This window comes from Chrysochloris asiatica, unplaced genomic scaffold (assembly GCF_000296735.1).
Source record: "Chrysochloris asiatica unplaced genomic scaffold, ChrAsi1.0 scaffold00153, whole genome shotgun sequence".
NCBI classification, from domain to species: Eukaryota; Metazoa; Chordata; class Mammalia; order Afrosoricida; family Chrysochloridae; genus Chrysochloris; species Chrysochloris asiatica.
This window is the reverse complement of record NW_006408671.1, coordinates 2538333-2549281: the sequence shown is the minus strand read 5'-3', so window position 1 is coordinate 2549281 and position 10949 is coordinate 2538333.

Below are 10949 nucleotides of genomic sequence, written 5' to 3'. Positions count from 1 at the left end.
GTGGTTATATCATTTTGACAAAATCCAACATCCATTCCTGATAAAAAACACTCAAAATAATTAAAGAGGAATCCCTCAACATAATAAAGAATATATGTACAAAACCAACAGCCAATATCCACCTCACTGGAGAGAAACTGAAAGCATTCTCTTTGTAATGAGGAACTAGACAAGGATGACTTTTTTTTTTATTCAATATCGTTTTAGAAGTTTAGTCAGAATAGTAAGGTAAGAAAGAGAAATTAAAAGCATCCAAATCGACAAATAAGAGGTAAAACTCAATCTATTTGAAGACCTTATGAACCTATAAGTCATTTGATTTCTTGACTGCTGCTTCCATGAGTGTTGATAGTTGATACAAGAAGAATGATGTCCTTGACAACTTCAATCTTTTCTCCATTGATAAGAATCTTGTTTATTGGTCCATTGGTGTGGATTTTTGTTTTCTTACATTGAGATGCAATCCGTACCAAGGTTGTGATCTTTGATGTTCATCAGTATATATTTTTAAAGTCTTCTTCACTTTCAGCAAGCAAGGTTGTATCATCTGCATATCACAGGTTGTTAATGAGTCTTCCTCCAATTCTGATGCCATGTTTTTCTTCATACAACCCAGCTTCTCGATTATTTGCTAAGCATACAGGTTGAATAACTATGGTGAAAGAATAAACCCTTTCACACACTTTTCTTAATTTTAAACCATTCAGTGTTCCCATGTTCTGTTCAAACTGCCTCTTGGTCCATGTACAGATTCCTCAGATGCACAATCAAGTGTTCAAGAAACTCATACTTTGCAATGTTAGCCGTAGCTTGTCATGACCCAATCAAAAGGCTTTGTGTTGTTAATAAAGCACAGGTAAACATATTTCTGATATTCTCTGCTTTGAGCCAATATCTATTGGACATCAGCAATGGTATCCCCCATTCCATGGTCTCTTCTGAATCTGACTTGAACCTCTGGAAGCTCTCTGTCAATGTATGCTTGTAGCTATTTCTGTATTACTTTTAGTAAAACTTTACTCACATGGGATATCAAAGATATTGTCTGATGAATTCCGCATTCTGTTGTGTCACCTCTCTTAGGAATGGGAACAAATAGGATCTCTTTAATCAGTAAGCCAGATAGTTGTCTTCCAAATTTCTTGGCAGAGATGAGTGAGTGCCTCCTGTGCTACAACGATAGTGAGGCTGGCCCAGGATCGGGCAGTGTTTCATTCTGCTGTGCATAAGGCCGTTATGAGTCACTACTGACTTAATGGCACCTAACAACAACAACAACAACAAATGGACCTATACATAGAAAATCCCCAAAACTCAGCAGCAGCAGCAACAACAACAACAACAACAACAACAACAACTACTGGGAACTATTGGAAAATTCATCAAAGTGGCAGGGTACAAAATCAATATACAAAACTCAGCTGAATTCGTCTATATGAATAAAGACAGCTCTGAAAAGGAAATTAGTAAAACAACACTATTTGCAGTATCCACCAAAATGATGAAATATTTATAAACAAATCCAACCAGAGAAACAAAAGACCTGTACAAAGAAAATGTTAAAACACTACTACAAGACACCAAGAGATGTTAAAAAAATGGAGAATATACCATACTTATGAATAGAAAGCCTTAACATTGTAAAAATGTCAATGCTACATAAAGAAATCTACAAATATAATGCAATCCTAATAGAAATTACAAAAACATTCTATAAAGAGGTGAAAAAATGATCACAAACTTTATATGGAAGGGAAAGAGACCTCTGATTGGCAAAACACTACTTAAGAAGAAGAGCAAAGTTAGAGGCCTCTCACTCCCTGATTTCAACATTTACTACATGGCCACAGTGATCAAAACAGCCTGGTATTGGAAATATACATAGGTCAATGAAATAAAATTGAGAACCCAGAAGTAAATCCATACATATAGAGTAAACTAATCTTTGACAAAGGACCAAAACACACTAAGTGGGGAAGAGATAAGTCTCTTCAACAAATGGTGCTGGCAAAACTGGAAATTGATTTGAAGAAGAATGAAACAAGACCCATCTCTCACACCATATACAAAAACTAACTCAACATAGATTAAAGACCTAAATGTAAATCCCAGAACTATAAAGATCATCAATGAAAAAAATAGGACAAACATAAGGGCTCTAATACATGCTATACATAGACTATCATCCATGGCAAAAAGCACACAAAAGAAGACAACATAGGTTACTGGGACAGACCAAAAATTAGAAACATGTGCATCAAAAGATTTAACTATATGAGTATAAAGGGAGCCCACAGACTGGAAAACAATTTTTTTTTTTGCAATGACATATCACACAAGGGACTAATCTCTAAAATGTATAAAAAACTATAATACCTCTATGAACTGACTCCAGGGCACATTATCACAACAACAACAAAACCTCTACAAAAAAAAGATAAATAATGCAATTTAAAAATGCGCACATGAGAAGAACAGACACTTCAACAAGGAAAACATTCAGACAACCAACAGACACATGAAGAAATGTTCACAATCATTAGCCATTGGTGGTGGTGGTATTGTGCAGTGGAGTCAGGTCTGACTCATAGCAACCCTACATAGGATTTCTAAGTCTGTAAATCTTTATGGGAAGAGAAAGCCTCATCTTTGTCTGTGGAACAGCTGATACAGGAAGCAAGAGTAAATTGCTCTAATTTGAAGCACTGGACCTTTGCTTATAAATGTAGGTGTCCAAAATTCCAAATAAAACGGAAAGAATCTTCATATAAAGGATCAAGCTTGATTCCTCAGTGCACTGCACTGATAATGAAAGGTAAGACAGACTTTGGTTATCAAGAATGGGGGGCTAAATAGGCATGAAGTGACTGGCTTAAAAGCTTTCATGAGCCTGCTTAGTGTCAGAATGTGGCAGGTAAGATAGAAACCTCACTGAACAGCTTTCCTCTTGTCCATATGGGTCTGGTGAAAGGGAAGAGGGATGATAGGGACAGGATTTTAAAATTCAATTGTAATTGTTATTAGGACTAATGGCGATTATCACAACTATAAATGTAGAAGTTGTTGTTGTTGTTAAGTACCATGGAGTCAGTTCTAACTCATAGTGACCCTACAAAGGTTTTCTGAGGCTATAAATCTATATGGGAGCAGACTGCCTCATCTTTCTCCCACAGAACCACTGGTAGTTTCAAACTGCCGACCTTGAGGTTAGCAGCCTGATTTGTAACCACTACATTTCCAGTGCTCCTTAAATGTAGAAGAGATATTACTAAAAGCAGGGAGAAGTTAATCTCTCATTCCAGGAACAGAGGACTGTAGGACAATTAAGATAGAAGAGTATCAGTGAGTATGGAATCCTCACCAGAAAAGTAGTAACAACAGAGATGGTAGAAGAGGTGATGGTATAGAGACATAGAGCAGCTGAGGATTGAAGTCCTATAGACTGAGAAAAGCAGGGTACCTACTGGTAGGAGGTTCCCTGGCAAAATATGCCCTTTGGACATTTAAATGGATATATATTTTCAGTGTGGTATATACACATTAAAAAAAAAAAAAAAGGGGGTGGTGTTAATAGAGGTAAAAATTGTTGACTGATGGTGTATGGAGGGGATTGTACATTGCAATTATTTGTTGAATGTAAAACTGATGATCTACTCTGTAATCCTTCACTCAATTCATAATAATAAAAAAAAAAGGTCCAAAAAACATCTGAACAAAATAATCAGTGTGACTAACTCAAACTTCTATGGACATTGGAAGTAGAACAGAAATACTATGTTCATGGTCTTAAAAAAATAACAAAATTGAGACTTGAAAGTATATCTACTAAGAACGATAGATGTCATGTGGCTTTATTTAGTAACTAAACAATATTGTTGTTGTTGTTGCTAAGTGCTATTGAGTCAGTTCCAATTCCTAGTGACTCTGCATAGGGTTTCTGAGGAGTGACTGGTGAGCTTGAACCACCAACCTTGAAGTTCAAACTGACTTTGCAGTCCAGCTCATTAACCCACAGCACCACACTCAGAAACACTGACTTATTAAAGCATGATTTTTTTTTTTCTTGGAGATAATTAGCAGAAAAATATGTGCTACCATTTTACTCTGCAAAATCATAGTTTAAACATTATTCTTTTCCTGATCATGGTTATTATGACTGAGTTAATTTTATTAATAAAAGTCTTAATAGGACAGTTATGAAACTAAATCCATTATTTACACAATTTAAGAAAGAAAGAGTTTCTTATAACTAACAAACTAGAACCTTAAAACACTGAGAATGTTCTCATATTAAAACCCATAGAAACATTTTAGTCTATTCTGTGACATTTCTGTTTTTAATGATTTTTTTTTTTTTTTTGGATGAACTGCAATTTGTGAACCCTGCAAACAAATTTGGAGTTGGAAATTTTGATGTACCACAATAGATGAATAAAAAATTCTTATGGACAAATATTTCTGTTGATTTGGATATGCAATCAACACTGGATGTAGGAGTCAGGAATTCAAATTACATACTGCATTAGGCAAATGTGCTGAAAAGACCACTTAAAAATATTAAAGATATTATTTTGAGGACTAAGGTGCACCTGGACCAAGCCAGGGTATTTTCAATTGTATCCAATGGATGTGAAAGTTGAAAAATGTATAAGGAATAATCTATGAATTTGAATTATGATATTGGCAAAGCATATTACATGTACCATGGACAGTCAGAAGGACAAACAAAAAGCCTAAATGCTCTTTGTATGGCAAGACTGTATCTCTCATACTTTTAAATGTTATCAGTAAGGACCAGTTCCTGGACGAGTTCATCAGGCTTGGCAAAGTATAGGTATGAAGAAAAAGATGACAACCCCCAATGATATGGATTAACACAGTGCTTGCAATAATGGACATAAGCATAGCAACAATTTTGAGGATGACACTGGACAGGGTAGTGTTTCCTTCTGAGTCAGTATGGACTCCTTAGAACCTAACAACTACAAAATTGACCATTCAAAAATGATCTGCCTCTCCTTTTTCTTTGTCTGACTTAGTCTGAAAGCTCCCACGAAAACTGTTTACCATTGGTGACCCTGCTAGTATTTAAAATATTGAAAGCATAGCTTCCAGCATCATAGCAACACACAATCCACCACAATATGATAAAATGACAGAGGAGTAGTGGAAAGAAATTGTTAGATTTCTTTAATTTCTACATTATTGCCTTTAATGTTATTGTTGCATAAATTTGAATAATAGTTGTTTTAACTAATCTTCCTTGCAGGCTTCTAGATATTGTCCTATGAAAGATAGCATGGTATTGCAAGATAGATCCTGAAATGTTTCTTTTGACAATGAATGCAATGCAATTCCTCTTTAATTTATTATTCCTGGCATAGCAATCCATATGGTTGCCTGATTAAAATGGTCAGTATTTGTCCATTTAAGTTAACTTTTGCCAAGGGTGGAGTCCTGGTGTGGCACTGCAGGATAATGGGCTTGACTGCAAGATCGGTTTGAACCACATGATCAGCAATTCAAGCTCACCAACTGCTTCTCAAAAACCCTATACAGGGTTGCTATGAATCAGAACTGACTCAAGGGCACTTAGCAACAACAACAATGCCAAGGGTATTAATCTTTATGCATTCCACTTATTTTTTGATGATTTCCAATTTTCCAATTTCATTCTTTCTGTGTTCTACTTACCTATTATTAACAGATGTTTGAAACTGATTCTTCTTATTTTGAGTCCTGTGCTCTATCAGCAATTGAAAGTCCTGACAGCTTTGCTCTATGCATGTCATTAACATCCACTCTATTTTAAGGAGGCAGCTCTTTCAAAGTCTTATTTTGAATGATGTCTAATCTAAAGGTCTTTGAGCACTGTATCAGATAATATTCCATTTTTATTCATAAGGTTTCAGTAGCTAATCCCTCAGAAGTGGCCTGCTTATTCCTTCTTCCTAGTCTGTTTTAGTCTGTCACCATCACTCAAACCTGTATATGATGGGTGACCCAGCTGGTATTTAAATAACTGTGTCAAAGATTTTAGCATCACAGCAAAATGCAAGACACTACAGTAGGACACACTGACAGACTAGTAGTGACTATTAAGCATCACTGGTTTTACTTCTCCAGAGAACCCTGCCTATAAGACAGCTAAAGTTTTTGAAAATTTAAATTCTATAAGTATAAAATGATTTTTTTTCTTCTTTTGTATTTATTAAGGTATTTTATACAGATAAAGGTTAAAAGTTAACATGCATTTTCTGAAAATAGATTGTTTTGATATGAAAGCATAAAACGTCTCTCTCTCTCTCTCTCTTTATATATATATAGATATATCTATATATATAGATCTATATATATATGTAATTTTTTTTTTCTGAAAAAGACATATGATGAAAGACTTATTGTTGTAATTATTAGGTACCATTGAATCAATTCTGATTCATAGTGACCCCATGTACAACACAATGAAACATTGCTTAGTTCTAGGCCATCTTCACAATCATTGTAATAGTTGAGTCCATTGTTACTGCCACTGTGGTAAACCATTTCATTGGGAGTCTTGCTCATTTTCACCGATACTCCACATTACCAAGCTTAATGTCCATTTCTAAAGAATGGTTCACCTAATAAAATGTCTGAAGTGTGAGACAAAAATCTTTATGCCTGTACTTATTACAACACAGACTTGTTTGTTTTTCTGGAAGTCTGTGATACTTTCAGCATTCTTGTCTAACACCTTTGCTTAAATACATTAATTATTCTATTGTCTTCCTTGTTCAATGTATAACTTTCATAGGCAATAAAAATCAGACTTGCAGAATGCAGTACATAGATTGATTTCTTAACTACTACTTCCATGAGTATAGATTGTGGATACAAACAAAATTAAGTACTTGACACATTTAATCTTTTCTCCATTTAAAAATTATGTTATTTATTGAACCACTTTAAGAATTTTTTATGTTCTTTACATTCAAGTGCAATCCATACTCAAGGCTGTGATCTTTGATCTTCATGAATAAGTGATTTAAATCCTTTTTGCTTTCAACTAGCAAGTTTGTATAATTTGCATATCACAGGTCTTCCAAACCTGATGCCAGGATATCTTTCATACAATCTAGCTTCTAAGAATTTTTGCTCAGCTTAGAGATTGAAGCTGGAATGGCTCTGGTATTTTAAATTACAGCAAGGTAAACCATGGTGACCCACCACTCATCTGTCAGTTTGTCATAATGAGGTGGCTTGTGTGTTGTTGTGATTCTGGAAGTTATGACATGGGTATTTTATACACAAGCAGTTTCACAAACAGTAAACAGGTTTCAGCTGAGCTACCAAATGAAGGTAAACTAGAAAGAAGAGACAGATGACTTCCAAATATTTAGTTATTAAAAACCTTATAAATAGCAGAGGAATATAGTCAGTACCAGATTATTGAATATTGCAACTTGAGGAAGAACACCAGAATATTGTCAGATACAATGCTGGAAGATGACCCACACAAGTTGGAGGGCACTCAAAATGTAACTGGAGAAGAGCTATGTCCTCAAAGTAGAGCTCACCGTGATAAACCAAATGGAGTAAAACCCTCAAGACATTCATTTGCTGATGGGGCATAACTCAAAATGAAGAGAAACAGCTGTAAACATCCATTCATAATTGGAAAAGGGATAGTATGAAGTATGAATCTAGGAAAATTGGTTATTGTACAAAATGAGCTGGAACCCATAAACATCAATATCTAAGACATTAGTGAGCTGAAATGAAATGGTATTGGTCATTTCAAATCTAATAATCACATGGTTTTCTATGCCAGGAATAACAAATTGAAAAGGAATGCCACTATATTCACCATCAAAAAGAACCTAACCAAGATCAGTTATGAAGTATAAGGTGTTCTCTGATAGGAAAATATCCATATGTCTACAAGGAAGTCCAGCTAATACCATTATTATTCAAATTTAAATACCACCAACTAAAATAAGTGATGATGAAATGGAAGAATTCTACCTCTTCAGTCTGAAATTCATCAAGCATGCAATCAGGATGTATTGATAATTACTAGCAATTGGAATGTAAATGTTGGAAACAAAGAAGAAGGATCAGTAGTTGGAAAATATGGCCTTGGTGATAGAAGAATACTGGAAATCACATGATAGAGTTTTGCAAGACCAGTGAGTTCTTCATTGCAAATACCTTTTTTAAACAACATAAACGATGACTATACACATGGACCTCACCAGATGGAATACACAGAAATCAAACTGACTACATCTATTTAAAGAGCTGGTGGAAAAGCTCTATATAATCAGCCAAAAAAAGTCCAGGAGCAGACAATGGAACAGCCTATCAGTTTCTAATATGTAAATTCAGGTTGAAGCTGAAGAAAATGAAAACAAGTCAACAAGAGACAAAATAGAACCTTGAATATTATCCTACCTGAATTTAGAGATAATCTGAAGAATAGGTTTGATACACTATACATATAATACCGAAGACAAGAAGAGTTATGGGGTGACATGAAGACCATCATATGGGAAGAAAGTAAACAGTAATTAAGAAGACATGAAAGAAGGAAAAGACCAAAATGGATGTCCAAAGAGACTCTGAAACTTGCTCTCCAGTGTAGAGATGCTAAAGAAAATGGAAAATGTGAGGAGGTGCAAGAGCTTAACAGACAATTTCAAAGGTCATTCAAGATGACAGAGTCAAATATTAAAACGAAATGTTCAGAGACCGGGAGTTAGAAAACCAAAAGAGAAGAATATGGCCAGCATTTCTTAAGCTGAGTGAACTAAAGAAAAATTTCAATCCTCTACTTATAATGTTAAAGGATATTATGGAAAAAAATATTGAAAGGTACAGAAAACATCTAAAAAGATAGAGGGAATTGGCAAAGAACAAATCACCAGGAATTGATGGAATAAAAATTGATATCTTTCAAGAAAGTTAGGCAGCACTGGAGGCACTCATTTGTATATGCCAAGAAATTTGGAAGAAAACTATCTGGCCAAATGATAGGAAGAGATCAGTATTTATGCCCATTCCTAACAGAAGTGCCTCAAAGGAATGTGGAAATTATTGGATAAAATCTTTGCTATAACATTAGAATAAAGTTTTACAAGACATAATACAGAAACGGCTGCAAGCATACATCGACAGAGAACTTAACAGAGCTTCAAGCCAGATTCAGAAGAGGACGTAGAATAAGGGATATCATTGTTGGTGTCTGATGGATCTTGGCTGAGAGCAGGGAGTACCAGAAAGATGTTTACTTCTGCTTTATTGATTCTAAAAAGACTTTCTATCATGTGGATCATGATAAGCTATGTACAACATTGTGAGGTATGAGGATTCCTGAACACTGTATTGTGTTCATGAGGAATGTGTACATGGACCAAGAAGTAGTTGTTCAAACAGAACATGGGAATACTGAATATTTTAAAATTAATAAACGTGTGTGAAAAGGTTGTATTCTTTCACCATACTTATTCAACTTTTATGCTGAGCAAATAAACCGAGAAGCTGGGTTATATGAAGAAAAACGTGGCATCAGGATTGGAGGAAGACTCATTAACCACCTGCAATATGCAGATGATACAACCTTGCTTGCTGAAAGTGAAGAGGACTTAAAATACTTACTGACAAAGATCAAAGGGCACACAGCCTTTGGTATGGATTGCATCTTAATGTAAAGAAAAAAAAAAAAATCCTTACCACTGGACCAATAAACAGAATTCTTATCTCTGGAGAAAAGATTGAATTTGCCAATGACTTCATTCTTCTTGGATCAACTACCAACACTCATGGAAGCAACAGTCAAAAAATCAAATGATATAATGCATTAGGTAAATCAGCTGCACAAGACCTTTTTAAAGTGTTGAAGAACAAAGATGTCAGCTTGAAGACTAAGGTGCCCCTGACCCAAATCATGGTATTTTCACTAACCTCATATGCATACGAAATCTGGACAGTGAATAAGGAAGACCATAGAAGAATTGATGCCTTTGGGTTATGGTGTTGGAGGAGAATACTGAAAGTACCATGGGCTTCCAAAGGAACAAACTGATCTGTATTGGAAAAAGTGCAGCCACAGTGCTCTTTGGTGATCAGGATGGCCAGACTTCATCTCTCATACTTTGGATATATTATCAGGAAGGACCAGTTGCTGGAGAAGGATGTCATGTTTGGTAAGGTGGATGGTCAGAGAAAAAGAGGAAGACCCAAGGCAAGATAGATTGGCAAAGTGGCAGCATCAATGGACTCCAGCATGACAACAATTGTGAGGATGGGGATAAACTGGGCAGTGTTTCGTTCTCTTGTGCATAGAGTCGCAATGAGAGGTTACTGACTCCATGGCTCCTAACAACAGCAACAACATGTGCATGAGACAGTTGGACAATTAGTAAGATAGATTGTAGAATAATTGATATATTTGAGTTTTTGTGCTTAAGAAGAATACCAGTGCCATGCACTGTCAGAATTAAAACCAAATTTGTATTGAAAAAAGTGCAATCAGATTGTTCCTTAGTGGACTGGATGGTAAGACTTCACGTCTCATACTTCAGACATATTATAAGGAGGGTCCATGTCCTGGAGAAGGACATCATGCTTGGCAAAATGGAGGGTCTGTGAAAAGGAGGAAGAACCCCAATGAAATGGATTGGCACAGTGACAGTAGTAATGGGCTCAAGCATAACAATGATAGTGATCATGATGATGGTGATAGACCAGGCAGTGTTTCGTTCTGTTGTGCATCAGGTAAGATTACTATGAGTCAGAACAGATTTGATGGCACCTAACAACAAGAGCAACTCCTCAGAAATCCTATACAAGGCCACCACTCGTCTGTCTGTCGTGCTGTGGTGGTCTGAGTTGCTGTGATTCTGAGGGCTATGCCACTGGTGTTTTAAATAACCAGCAGGGTCACCCATGGTGGAAAGGTTTCAGAT